At 45.7% G+C, this 15,265-nt stretch overlaps 1 long non-coding RNA gene across 1 annotated transcript; it reads left to right on the top strand.

Moving 5' to 3' along the window:
* Positions 1-414: 414 nt before the first annotated feature.
* Positions 415-1,762, top strand: LOC125552732. Its single transcript, XR_007303765.1, has 2 exons — positions 415-1,191; positions 1,271-1,762. It is a non-coding gene; the product is annotated as an uncharacterized LOC125552732 (long non-coding RNA).
* Positions 1,763-15,265: the final 13,503 nt, after the last annotated feature.

Raw genomic sequence — 15,265 nt, forward strand, 5'->3', positions numbered from 1 at the left:
GCGGCGAGGGTGGCGCGGCACTCAGCACGGGCTCGGCGAGCGTCAGACATGGATGCAATGGAGCAGTGGAACGCGGATTGGCGGAAGAAAAGGCTTCTGCGCACCCCTACCGGGCGCGCTAAATGTTGGATTGGGGTTCCGACAAACCCTTAAGGTTCGAACACTGGGGTGCGCACGAAGATCTCTCTCCCCCGCGAGCCCACTCTCGCAATGATCTCTAAGCCTAGCTCGCCGAACCCAAAGAACAAGGGACACAAGGGTTTATACTGGTTCGAGCCACCGTTGTGGTATAATACCGTACTCCAATGTGGTGTGGTGGATTGCCTTGTAGGCTGAGGATGAACAAGTACAAGGGATGAACAGACACCTAAGGAGAGGTGTTCTTGAGCTTGATGAGCTCGTGTGTGTGTGGATGGTCTAGTTCCTCTCCTCTATGGTGGTGGCTAGTCCTATTTATAGAGGCCCTAGTCCTCTTCCCAAATATTAGGCGGGAAGGGACCCCACAACGGCCAGTTTGAAGGGGGACAACTAGTACAAGTTATCTCTACTACTATAAAATTCTCAGTTGGTGGTGATGGTGTGCCTGCCATCCATCAGTTTAGACCATCAGATCTTCATCCAACGTACAGGAGGCAACCCACTTCAGCCGGGTGATTCTCTCCTCCCCCTGCTACAGTATAAAGGTGAAAAGGAAGCAACCGGGAGGCGACTTCAGTTCTTCCACCGACGATCTCGTCGCTCCTCTTCGCCTCCGATGACCATCTGACCTCGTGAGGCGTGGGGGAGCTCTAGCACTCCGCCTGCGTGTAGATACGGGTTGGTTGGGCGGCGCTCGGATGGTGGCGGCGCGTCGCGTCCAATAAAGCGGTCCTGGCTCCTACCCCATCTCGCCGGCGATGGCGAGGAGCCTATGGGCCTGTGTGGTCTGGCGGTTCTGCTGAGGCGGCAGTTACACCATCGACTCTGGTATTTTTTCCTCCAGCCCTGTCCCCGCCTTGGTGGTTCACGCACTAGAGCTCCCGACGGGGTGTGTGAGTAGTTGTAGAGGTGTTGTGGCGGTGATGGCCGCCTAAGATTTGGTTTGCGGCGACTTATAGAGGCGGCTGTTCTGGAGACCAGTTTGTAGCTAGCTGGACAGAGGATCTGGTGGCCCTTCTCGCCGGAGGAGATCCAGAGGCGGTGGAGCGCAGGGTGGGTCCTCCCCGACTGATGGCCTTCATCAGTTTGGTGCCTCCGTTCATGTTGACTTATGTTCCGTATCACAACCCAGATTATTGCCAGGCGCTTCTCCTGCTCACAAATGGATTCGTCCACGGTCATCTCAGTGGCGGCGGCCAGAGGCGTGCGGGCTCTCTTTGGGGCCTCCAGGGATGTGGTTCTATTCTTCTTTGTTTGGAGGTCTTTTATTCAAGTTTTCAGCTGGTTCTGGTGTCTTCGCGTGACGGCATGAGTGTGTAAATGTTTATTTTTTACTTTTGAGGGAAAAATGTCAGCGCACGCCATGAGCAAGCCAACAATAACAAATATTGGGAGGAGTCCGGCTGCTGGATGCGCCATGTGTGTGCTGTTGTAAACTTGTAATGCGTTGAGAGGATTCACCATTGTCTTGCGTGGAGCAGGTTCTAGAGCTAAGGCGAAAGACACAACTTTTGGGACAGTGTCGTGTGCCTGGACTGCATGTATTGTAGGTTGTGTTATATGCTTTAAGGTACTTGTGTTTTTTTTCAAATCATGAAAGTGGTTTAGAATGTTGCAACATCAATTTTTCGGATGCGTGATTTACCATTGGCATTACATTTTTTCCATGGATGGCATGGTGCATCATATAATGCTCATACCTCATAGACAAGCATAGATGATCAGATGACTCGACATGGGCAGGTGGAGGAATGAGATAATGTGCTAACATGTTGAGCCCATCGACTTGAGCCGAAGGATAGTAGTCACCGTACTTCCATTGCGCATATTTGCGGGGACCAGTATTGATATTTCTGCATTGTTGTTCTTCCATTATTGATACTAAAGTTAGGTACGCAGTATAACTGAGATGCTTAATGTGTCACATTTTCTAGCGGAGAATGGTGCAGACTGCAGGTGAAGCCCATGCTAAGAAAAGAGGAGCTGGAGAGATAGATTGATTTGGACTCGGAGATAAAGTTGGTCGGGTATAATCATAATCACCAAATGAGTGTGGATGGATTTCTATTTGCCTCATGCTCTCTGCCACTCAGTATTAGGATAAAGTAAGCGTTGAGAAACCCGAGTAGGAAGAATACCAAGTCTTCTTGCAAGGTGAAAATGAAGGAGAAAATATTTGTCTTGGACCAAGGGGTTATCGATTGGAAACCATATATCCAGTTGTGGGCCTATTAACAATATAAGGTCACTTTGATAGATGTCGAGTAAAGTAAAAAAAATGTTCCGTGGCGATGCACGGGTATCTTAATTATAACTTAATAAGTAAACAAATGTTATATTGATCATTTCTTACCCCGTAGCGTAGCACGGGCATCTTACTAGTCCTGACAAAAGGTGGTCTTCGCCTACCAAAGGCTCTGGTGGTGACACCACCGTGGGCTCTGCGGTGACCTCCGTCCTGCCATCCTGCTCGCCTTGGTCTCGTTGCACCGATATGAAAACCTTTGCCTGATGCCTCGGGACTCCTCGACTGTGCTTGCCTCTTTAGCACCAAAGAGGAAACTAGCACTCTGCGCCCGCTGGCGCCCGCCTGGCCTTGGTCTTCATGGCTCATGTCACGTGAACCTCGTGAGGTGCCCCTTGCATAGATATCTCCGCTCCTGGGGAGCTAGCCTAGGGAGGCCGCCCGGGAGGAGGTCTTGGCATCGTCGGCCTCGCGAGGCTTGGCCCCTCGCGAGGGTCTTGAGTGGTTGCTGGTGAAGATGGGTCGTACCAGACCGCTGGTGGAGCCACGCCCTAGGCCACAGGCAGGGAAGTCTGGGTACCCCCGTTCCCAGGACGTCGACACTTTGTACATGACATAGCAGTGCTTCTTCACCATCAAGAATCTAGGTACCTGTTAGAGATGCATCTTCATCAAGAGAATGTACGATCATATGCAACAAAATATACTAGAGCAACACGAAAAAGAAAAGGTTAGCAACTAGATGCAACGTATAGTACGCAAACTAATTAACTAGAGGTACACATGTCATCGTACCCAAACTAACAAAGTAGCATTATGCAAGTTCGACAGGGACCGTGGACATCACAAAGTTTCATCGCTATAGAAAGTATAGAAGTTCAACCGACACATATCATCGTCATCGGCATCGTAAATCACTAGAAATTTCATCCTTCCATATCATCAAGGATGGACCCTAGCTTCTTGAATAGCATGAGGTCATGAAGTTGCATGCCTATGCGGGTTGGGACGTCAGATCACGATATAGGGCCGTGGTGGAACATCCCCTTCTCATCGACGACTTCTTTCATGATGATCATCACAATGTCCCTTTGGATGTGAAAGAAGTCATCTCTAAGTTTATAATCCGCTTCTCCATGAGATTTACCCACTTGCGGATATGATCATCGTTTCTGCTTGTCATGCAAAGCTTTTGGTAATCTGTGTTGAACTCAATCATGAGATGGAGGAGGTAGAATCCATCTTTCTTGCTTGGTTTTGGGACATGGATGCAGCAGAAGTTAGTTTTATGCGAGAAACCCAACTTCTTGTTCGTTTGTTTCCAGATCTGTAGGTGGCCACCCCTAATGATGAAGCCTTGGAGAGCATCATCTAGAATATTCATTATGTGGGTGTAGTCCTTCTTCTCATAGTTTCTGGTAGGGTCGAAATACACGGCATGGGAGACTCGCGGGTAAAGAACGATAAGGATGGCGCGCCCATTGCTGCGGGGAAAAAGATACCTCAAATTACTCTCCATATGAGCGAGAAGGAATGATTGAAATATATGAAAGGGTTGCCCAGAACTGACTTACTTTGGCTAATAAGGCAGGAGGACAATTTCCTGGTCCTTATTCTGTACCACGAAGTTTTGGAGGTACTCCCTAGCAGTTTCACGCTCAACGTCGTTGAGACTTGAGAAGGACTCGTGCATGTAGTACGGAGCCACCACACGGATTTGCGAGACTTCTTCTCTCTTCATGAGGGAGCTCATATGTAGCGCAAAAAGGCGGACGGTTGTAAAATCGAGCTGCCTTGTCAGAAACATCTCGAAGATATGGTCAAACCACAGGAAGAACACCTCCACGAGCCGTGTGTCGATGTAGCACTTCCCCTCGGGCACACGAGTCGCGTATGTCGGATATCTTGGATCCTTCGAGGCTAGTAGGCTTTTCTCAGTCGACAGCACATGGTCTTGCAGTCTCCTGAGATCCCTTGATAGTGCCTCCAGCGGTTTCGGCAATAGCATCGTCTCTCCCGTGAGATGGAACATGGTCGTACCTTTGACGGGTACACGCTCTTCAAAATCCTCCGTCTTGCTGCTATGTGCTTTGGCTTGTTTGTAGGCATCTGAGCCTAACTTCCCCAGTCTCTTCCTCTCCTTTTTCTTGGGCGCACCTTCCAGACCCTTGCTTAACCCCTGCCCCAGTGTTTCCGGGCTAAGCACTGTATGACCCCCGGCTAGTTGGGACTGTGTATAGGCGGCATCTTCAGGCGTGTCCTGTGAGGATTTCATGAAGAGAGACTTCTTGCAATACCTGCTAGGATGTTCCTGCCTGGGCAGATCATCCATATCCTCATCAGCATGCTGATAGCCCGATTCGTCATATGGCTGACTCATCATCATATCTAAGTCACCGTCATAGGCGCCTGTATTGACGAAACCCATTGGGTCCTCCGTCTCCTCCATCTCATCATCCATTCTTTGTTCTACAGGGCCGATTACATCAACCACTATTGGACCCCCTTCATCACGTCGTCCGCCGCTCTCACCCGGCACTACAGGAGCCAGTAATTGCATAGGCGGGGTGGTGGTCTCCTTACATGCTTGTTGATGTGTGGTTATTGGTGTGCTCTTGGCCGGCTCCAGACGAAGAAGATTCTTCGACCATAGCAGCACCCAAACCTTGCAGCTTCCAATATGCAGCGGGGTCTCGTCGTCCTCTCCCCCTAGCCATACTGGAAGAGGCAAATCCTCGTGCCCCGATTTCACACTCGACAAGGTAACCCTGAAGTGCCACGGGGATCGACTGGCTGTGGAACATGAGTTCCAAGGGCTTCGCTATCACCCCCTTTCCAAGGGCCAGCAAACACATGTTTGCGGTGTAAAACATCTGAAAGGCAATGAAAATGGAATAGTCTAGATATATATGTTGGTGCGACATGTAATTACCGTGAGGGCATCGAGCTCAACCAAAGATGAAGGCCCGCCTAGCACGCGAGAGACTGAGGACGGGCTGCTAGAGCGGGTGCGGGTGCGGGTGCGAGAGCAGGCCCGGCTGCGTGCGCAGGTGATGGTGCGGTGGTGTTGTTCACGGAGTTGCTCATGAAAAAACTGGGCATGGGGAAATCATGTACCGTCTTGTCTGGATTTTCCTTCGTCCAGTTGATGATAGTCGGGACCAAGTTAGTAGCGAAATCATTTCTGCAGGCATTTATAGCTGCATTGTCTGCCTGCTGCAGCAACTCATTTTTCTCCTCGGCTGTTTTTTCGTGTCCTCAGCTGCTTTTTTATCGAACGCAAGCTTCACCTTCTCGTTGATGTCCGCCTGACTAAACTTATTTTTCTGCTTCTTGGCCTCCGGGCCCTTGTTGTAAAACACCTTCCATGTGGCGCCATCTCTGGCGCCGTACACACGTCCATATTGCGGCCGATGGCCCAAAGGGAGTACCTTAAGTTCGTTCAAGGCCTGGTTGAGAGGGGTGTCCCACTTGGGCCTCATCAGAGAAGTAGGGCTTTCGGCTGCAAGCTGGTGTTGCTTCTCCTGCAGAAGGGACGTGAACCGTTTATGAATGTGTCGTCGGCTTGATCTGGAGCTAAATGTAAGGTGGTAAAAGAATAATTACCAGTATTCTAATCAATCTCCTCATGATTTGGTCTGTGTAAAAAACATTCTTTTCCTTGTCCCACTTGTAGCAGGCCGTGATGAAGTCACGCTCCAAGGGGTTGGTGAACTTCGTTAAGGGGTCTGGGAGACCCGCGGCTTCACGTTACGCGTCCTCCTTATCCCATATGGGCCTTTTACCAAGGTAGCCAAGGCTTCCAAGGCGATGCTTCCCCGTGTTCCTTTGCTGAAGGCTCTTGAATTTTTCAGCCTTAGCCTTGGCTGCCTCGGTAGCGCAAGTGTCCTAGAACTTTTCGAACTCCTCTTCCATAAGTGTCAGATTTTCCTCCCGAATCTTGGACAGGGGTTCCTCAGCCTCAATAGCTCGTTGCACCCTCCCTTTCTAGGAGGCCAAATCATTGCTGAACATGCCCATGGCGTGATTGTTAATCTTTTTCATCTTCAGATCATCCCACGGTTGTTCTATGCTATCATCCCGGTCGGGGAACTTGAATCTCTTGTGCAACTTCGTCAGGAGCAACTGGCTCAAATGTTCTTTACTCCTTAAGTCATCATCGTTGATGCTCGCGCATTCCCGTAGGATGCATCCTACTTGGTTCCCATAGCACTTGCGAGGTTCTTCTGGCTCTAATGGCTCAAACTTGCCAGGTGCCATCTTTGTGATCACCAGTCGTCCAATGCCGAGTTTGTTAGGTTTTTGTATCCTCTGCTTCTTCTGCTTCTTCTTTTCGGTAGCGGCATCGGCGTCGGTACCTTCCTCGCTGGTACCTTCCTAGCCGGTCTCGGCGCTGCCATCAGTGCCGGCGCCGTCGGTGTTGATGTCGGCGTCAGTACCATCATCGAGGCCGGCCTGACCTTGACTGTGCTTAGCGGACAAAAAGTCGAGGTACTGTTGTTGACCATCATAATCCATCCCGTCTGCATCTTGGTCAGAAGGCCCGGTTTCTTCGTTGTTCGACATGTTTCCTATGATTTAGTCTCCTCATTTAATTCTGAAACTATGAAAAAAAATGAGAAATGACACAAAAAAGATCTATGTTTGCCGAAATGTCGTTTCCCAGCAACTCCCGGCACTCGATATGCCTACTTTCTAGCACAAGTCAATTTTTGAAATCAACGCGAGACGATGCCCGTGGGGGCCACGAGGCAGGGGCGCGCCCTGGGCCCTCATGGCCACCCCTTAATGTGGTTGATGCCCTTCTGTCGCCGCAAGAAAGCTAATATCCGGATAGAGATCGTGTTAAAATTTCAGCCCAATCGGAGTTACGGATCTCCGGGAATTTAAGAAAGGTGAAAGGGCAGAATCAGAGAACGCAGAAATAGAGGGAGACAGAGAGACAGATCCAATCTCGGAGGGGCTCTCGCCCCTCCCTCACCATGGAGACCATGGACCAGAGGGAAAACCCTTCTCCCATCTAGGGAGAAGGTCAAGGAAGAAGAATAAGAAGGGGGCTCTCTCCCCCTCGCTTCTGGTGGCGCCGAAACGCCGCCGGGAGCCATCATCATCACCGCGATCTACACCAACACCTCCGTCATCTTCACCAACATCTCCATCACCTTCCCCCATCTATCTATAGTGGTCCACTCTCCCGCAACCCTCTATACCCTCTACTTGAAAATGGTGCTTTATGCTTCATATTATTATCCAATGATGTGTTGCCATCCTATGATGCCGGAGTAGATTTTCGTTGTCCTATTGGTGGTTGATGAATTGCTACGATTGATTTAATTTGCTTGTGGTTATGTTGCTGTCCTTTGGTGCCCATCATATGAGCGCGTGCGTGGATCACACCATAGGGTTAGTTGTATGTTGATAGGACTATGTATTGGAGGGCAAGAGCGACATAAGCTTCAACCTAGCATAGAAATTGATGCATACGGGATTGAAGGGGGACCAATATATCTTAATGCTATGGTTGGGTATTACCTTAATGAACGTTAGTAGTTGCGGACGCTTACTAATAGTTCTAATCATAAGTGCGTAGAATTCCAAGTCGGGGATGACATGCTAGCAGTGGCCTCTCCACATGAAACTTACTATCGGTCTAGTAAAGTAGTCAATTGCTTAGGGACAATTTCGCAACTCCTACCACCACTTTTTCACACTCGCTATATTAACTTTATTGCTTCTTTATCTAAACAGACCCTAGTTTTTATTTACGTGCCCTTTATATTCTTGCAAACCTATCCCGTTACACCTACAAAGTACTTCTAGTTTTATACTTGTTCTAGGTAAAGCGAACGTTAAGCGTGCATAGAGTTGCATCGGTGGTCGATAGAACTTGAGGGAATATTTGTTCTACCTTTAGCTCCTCGTTGGGTTCGACACTCTTACTTATCGAAAGAGGCTACAATTGATCCCCTATACTTGTGGGTTATCAAGACCTTTTTCTGGCGCCGTTGCCGGGGAGTTATAGCATGGGGTGAATATTCTCGTGTGTGCTTGTTTGCGTTATCACTAAGTAGATTTTATCTGCTGTTCCTAGTTGTTCTCTATCTTTAGTTATGGATATGGAACACGAAATACCAAAAAATAGCTTTACTTGCTACTCATGGAGATGGGGAACCTCCTAAAACCCTCGATGTGGGTTATGTGAAAGATATTATGTACTACTTTGCTAATCCTGATAAAACCCCATTCAATTATGTAATGGGAGACACATTGGATCAACGTGAATAGTTTAGGGATTATCGCTTGACTCAAAAAGGGAAACTATTACGGGATCAAATTCATATGTTGCATTGGTATGCTCGGAAACATTTCTTGAGATATGATTATACTTGTTGCTCTAGGATGAAGGCTCCACACCTTCCCTTTTCATGCAAATCTAATGATGATAAAACCTTGGCTTCTTATGCTAATGGTATATATGATTACTATGATGTGGAACAAATAGAAGAATTCGTTGCTTTTATGGGTGCTTATGAAATTGAATCTTTGTTTAAAGAGTTTGAAGATTTTGATAATTCAGTTTATAGACCTAAATTTTTTGATATACTTAAATATTTCTATGATAATTATGAATTCAATTCCGATATTGATGATTTTATTGAGAGAGTCTCTGTTGTCCAAGAAGAGACTAATATTTTGCAGGAGTCTATGGAAGAAGAAATTGATGAAACTGTGAGCTCATTGGATGAAAAAGATGAGGAGGAGAGCGAAGAACAAAAGTAGGAAGAGCGGATTGATCACCCGTTCCCACCTTACAATGAGAGCAACTTTTCAACTCATACATTGTTTAATTTCCCTTCGTGCTTACCGAAGGATGATTGCTATGATGACTGTTATGATCCCGTTGATTCTTTTGAAATATCCTTTTTTGATGATGCTTGCTATGCTTGTGGCCAATATGCCAATATGAATTATGCTTATGGAGATGAACTTGCTATAGTTCCTTATGTTAAACATGAAATTGTTTCTATTGCACCCACACATGATAGTCCTATTATGTTTTTGAATTCTCTCGACTGCACTATATCGGAGAAGTTTGCCCTTATTAAGGATTATATTGATGGGTTGCCTTTTACCATTGCACATGATGATTTTGATGAATATAATATGCATGTGCTTGCTGCTCCTACTTGAAATTATTATGAGAGAGGAACTATATCTCCACCTCTCTATCTTTCCCACATGATAAAGTTGCAAGAAACTGCTTATGCTATCTATTGGCCTTTACTTTGTGTGCATAAATTGTTCTTTTATGACATGCTGATGCATAGGAAGAGAGTTAGACTTCTTTTTTGCATGATATATTTTACTTTGTGCTCTCTACTAAATCACAAATCATTGTTAATTAAAATTGGCTTTGATATACCTTGGGATCTGGGTGGATCCATTACTTGAGCACTATATGCCTAGCTTAATGGCTTTAAAGAAAGAGCTGCCAGGGAGACAACCCGGAAGTTTAGAGAGTCATTTATTTCTGTTGTGTGCTTTTATAAAGTCAAAAATAAAAATAATGTGCCAAGGTTTGCCTTTAGGATGTTTAGATTGCTTGTTGGTTTGTGCGGTGCAGAATAGAAAATTTGGCTGTAGTGCGCGATTTTACATTTTTTACTGGAACGTCCAACGGTTCTGATTCTTTTTGCACTGTCTTTCTATACAAATTGTTTATTTTTCCTAATTTTTTTAGAATTATTGGAGTAAAATAGGTATGGTGAATGTTCAGATTATTACAGACTGTTCTGTTTTAGACAGATTCTGTTTTTGATGCATAGTTTGGTTGTTTTGATGAAACTATCGATTTATATCAGTGGATTAAGCCATGGAGAAGTTATATTACAGTAGCTAAAATGAAAAAAGAAATATGAATTGGTTTGAAACAGCACTAAGAGTAGTGATTTGCTTTATTATACTAACGGATATTACCGAGTTTTCTGTTGAAGTTTTGTGTGGATGAAGTGTTCGAAGATCGAGGAGGTCTCGATATGAGGAAAAGGAGTAGAGGAAAGAGCTCAAGCTTGGGGATTCCCAAGACACCCCAAGTAAATATTCAAGGATACTCAAGCGTCTAAGCTTGGGGATGCCCCGGAAGGCATCCCATCTTTCTTCGACAAGTATCGGTATGTTTTCGGATTCGTTTCGTTCATGCGATATGTGCAAATCTTGGAGCGTCTTTTGCATTTAGTTTTCATTTTTCTTTTATGCACCATGCTGGTATGAGATATTCCTTGGTTGATTTATAGAATGCTCATTGCACTTCACTTATATCTTTTGAGTATGGCTTTATAGAATGCTTCATGTGCTTCACTTATATCATTTGAAGTTTGGATTGCATGTTTCTCTTCACATAGAAAACCGCCATTTGTAGAATGCTCTTTTGCTTCACTTATATTTTTTAGAGCGTGGGCATGTCTTTTGTAGAAAGAATTACACTCTCTTTCTTCACTTATATCTATTTACAGAGATGACAGGAGCTGGTCATTCACATGGTTAGTCATAAAATCCTACGTAAAACTTGTAGATCACTGAATATGATATGTTTGATTCCTACCAATAGTTTTGTGATATAAAGATGGTGATATTAGAGTCATGCTAGTGGGTAGTTGTGGATTGTAGAAATACTTGTGTTGGAGTTTGTGATTCCCGTAGCATGCACGTATGGTGAACTATTATGTAACGAAGTTGGAGCATGAGGTATTTATTGATTGTCTTCTTATGAGTGGCGGTCGGGGACGAGCGATGGTCTTTTCCTACAAATCTATCCCCCTAGGGGCATGCGTAGTAGTACTTTTCTTCGTGGGTTAATAAACTTTTGCGATAAGTATGTGAGTTCTTTATGACTAATGTTGAGTCCATGGATTATACGCACTCTCACCCTTCCGTCATTGCTAGCCTCTTCGGTACCGTGCATTGCCCTTTCTCACTTTGAGAGTTGGTGCAAACTTCACCGGTGCATCCAAACCCCGTGATACGATACGCTCTATCACACATAAGCCTCCTTGTATCTTCCTCAAAACAGCCACCATACCTACCTATCATGGCATTTCCATAGCCATTACGAGATATATTGCCATGCAACTTCCATCGTCATCATATACATGACTTGAGCATTTATTGTCATATTGCTTTGCATGATCGTAAGATAGCTAGCATGATGTTTTCATGGCTTTTCCGTTTTTTGATGTCATTGCTACGCTAGATCATTGCACATCCTGGTACACCGCTGGAGGCACTCATATAGAGTCATATCTTTGTTCTAGTATCGAGTTGTAATATTGAGTTGTAAGTAAATAGAAGTGTAATGATCATCATTATTAGAGCATTTCCCCCCAAAAAGAGAGGCCAAAGAAGCCTAAATAAAAAAAGGGGCCAAAGAAACCCGCAAAAAAATAAAAAAAAGAAGAAAAAAAGGGGAGCAATGCTATTATCCTTTTACCACACTTGTGCTTCAAAGTAGCACCATGTTCTTCATATAGAGAGTCTCTTGAGTTATCATTTTCATATACTAGTGGGAATTTTCATTATAGAACTTGGCTTGTATATTCCAACGATGGGCTTCCTCAAATGCCCTAGGTCTTCATGAGCAAGCAAGTTGGATGCACACCCACTTAGTTTCAGTTTGAGATATCATATACTTATAGCTCTAGTGCATCTGTTGCATGGAAATCCCTACTCCTCACATTGACATCAATTGATGGGCATCTCCATAGCTCGCTGATTAGCCGCGTCGATGTGAGACTTTCTCCTTTTTTGTCTTCTCCACACAACCTCCACCATCATATTCTATTCCACCTATAGTGCTATGTCCATGGTTCACGCTCATGTATTGCGTGAGGGTTGAAAAGGCTGAAGCGCATTAAAAAGTATGAACCAATTGCTCGGCTTGTCATCGGGGTTGTGCATGATTTGAATGCTTTGTGTGGTGAAGATGGAGCATAGCCAGACCATATGATTTTGTAGGGATAACTTTCTTTGGCCATGTTATTTTGAAAAGACATGATTGCTTTATTAGTATGCTTGAAGTATTATCGTCTTAATGTCAAATGATAGACTATTTCTTTGAATCACTCGTGTCTTAATATTCATGCCATGATTAGATTACATGATCAATATTATGCTAGGTAGCATTCCACATCAAAAATTGTCTTTTTTATCATTTACCTACTCGAGGACGAGCAGGAATTAAGCTTGGGGATGCTGATACGTCTCTGTGGTATCTATAATTTTTGATTGTTCCATGCCAATATTATACAACTTTCATATACTTTTGGTAACTTTTTATACTATTTTTGGGACTAACATATTGATCTAGTGCCCAGTGCTAGTTCTTGTTTGTTGCATGTTTTTTGTTTCGCAGAAAATCCATATCAAACGGAGTCCAAACGGGATAAAAACTGACGGAGATTTTTTTGCAATATATGTGAATTTTGGGAAGTGAAATCAACGCGAGATGATGCCCGAGGGGGCCATGAGGCAGGGGGCGTGCCCTGGGCCCTCGTGGCCACCCCGTAAGGGGGTTGATGCCCTTCTTTCGCTGCAAGAAAGCTAATATCCAGATAGAGATCGTGTTAAAATTTCAGCCCAATCGGAGTTACGGATCTCTGGGAAGTTAAGAAACGGTGAAAGGGCAGAATCAGAGAACATGGAAACAGAGGGAGACAGAGAGACAGATCCAATCTCGGAGGGCTCTCGCCCCTCCCTCGCCATGGAGACCATGGATCAGAGGGGAAACCCTTATCCCATCTAGGGAGAAGGTCAAGGAGGAAGAAGAAGAAGAAGGGGGCTCTCTCCCCCTCGCTTCCGGTGGCGCCGGAACGTCGCCGGGGGCCATCATCATCACCGTGATCTGCACCAACACCTCCGTCATCTTCACCAACATCTCCATCACCTTCCCACATCTATCTACAGCGGTCCACTCTCCCGCAACCCGTTGTACCCTCTACTTGAACATGGTGCTTTATGCTTCATATTATTATCCAATGATGTGTTGCCATCCTATGATGTCTGAGTAGATATTCGTTGTCCTATCGGTGGTTGATGAATTGCTATGATTGGTTTAATTTGCTTGTGGTTATGTTGCTGTCCTTTGGTGCCCGTCATATGAGCGCGCGCGTGGATCACACCATAGGGTTAGTTGTATGTTGATAGGACTATGTATTGGAGGGCAAGAGTGACAGAAGCTTCAACCTAGCATAGAAATTGATGCATACGAGATTGAAGAGGGACCAATATATCTTAATGCTAAGGTTGGGTTTTACCTTAATGAACGTTAGTAGCTGTGGACGCTTGCTAATAGTTCCAATCATAAGTGCATAGAATTCCAAGTCAGGGATGACATGCTAGCAGTGGCCTCTCCCACATGAAACTTGCTATCGGTCTAGTAAAGTAGTCAATTGCTTAGGGACAATTTCGCAACTTCTACCACAACTTTTTCACACTCGCTATATTTACTTTATTGCTTCTTTATCTAAACAGCCCCTAGTTTTTATTTACGTCCTCTTTATATTCTTGCAAACCTATCCTGTTACACCTACAAAGTACTTCTAGTTTTATACTTGTTCTAGGTAAAGCGAACGGTAAGCGTGCGTAGAGTTGTACCGGTGGTCGATAGAACTTGAGGTAATATTTGTTCTACCTTTAGCTCCTCGTTGGGTTCGACACTCTTGCTTATTGAAAGAAGCTACAATTGATCCCGTATACTTGTGGGTTATCATACATACCTACGGAAATGATTTTCTGGGATTCACCATGTGGGATGTACATACCTAAGGAAATGATTTCTGGGATTCGTCGTGTGGGATGAACATACCTACGAAAATGATTTCTGGGATTCACCATGTGGATGTACATACCTACAGAAATGATTTTTGGGATTCACCGTGTGGGATGTACATACCTACGGAAATGATTAGGTTTCCATGCCTCGCCCGATCGCACACGGCCCCAGCCTGGGTCCCATGAGGGCCTATCCCCGATGATTTCTGGGTCGTGTGGGAAGGACCCCCTATCACCCACACTCACTTGGCAACGGTTCCAAATGCCGTCATGGAAAGGGGTTTTAAACCGTCTGTTTAGGACGTCGTTGTACCAGTGGACGTCCGTAGGCTCGCCGGCTGCGTTGCTGCTCTGAGTAGGTTCATCTCCAAATCTGCTGAGCACACCCCCCCCTTTCAAAGTTTTGAAAAAGGCGGGTCCAGTAAAGTGGAATCCGGAGGCAGAGGCAGCGCTGCAAGATTTGAAGAGGTACCTCTACTCCACGCCAATACTAGTCTCCCCTAAACCACAAGAGCCATTGTTGATGTACTTAGCAACAATGAATCAAGTGGACAGTGCTGCGTTGGTGGCGCAGAGGGAACTTGAGGAAGAAGCAGCAGTTGCAGCAGAGCCGTCGGATGGCGGGCTGGGGCCCTTCCTGGCAGAGCCTGACGCCGGCAAGGCCCGATCCCGGCAAGGCAGAGTCTGAGCAGATGGGCGAAGTGGGACAGAAGCAGAAGGTGGTGCAGCACCCCATTTATTTTGTCAGTTCCCTCTTGCAGGGGGCTAGATCAAGATATTCTGGTATACAAAAGTTACTTTTCGGCCTCCTCATGGCCTCGAGAAAGCTGTGTCACTATTTCCAAGCACATGAGATCACCATCATCACCCGCCTCCCTTTGCAACGGATTTTGCACAACCCAGATGCGATGGGGAGGATTGTGGAGTGGGCATTAGAGCTGTCGAGCTTTGGCCTCAATTTTGAAAGTACTTCGACGATCAAAAGCCAATCCTTAGTAGAATTCATAGCGGAATGGACCGCAACGCCCAACGAAGAGGTTCAAGAAACCACCCTTC

This window comes from Triticum urartu, chromosome 1 (genome assembly GCF_003073215.2).
Source record: "Triticum urartu cultivar G1812 chromosome 1, Tu2.1, whole genome shotgun sequence".
NCBI lineage: Eukaryota > Viridiplantae > Streptophyta > Magnoliopsida > Poales > Poaceae > Triticum > Triticum urartu.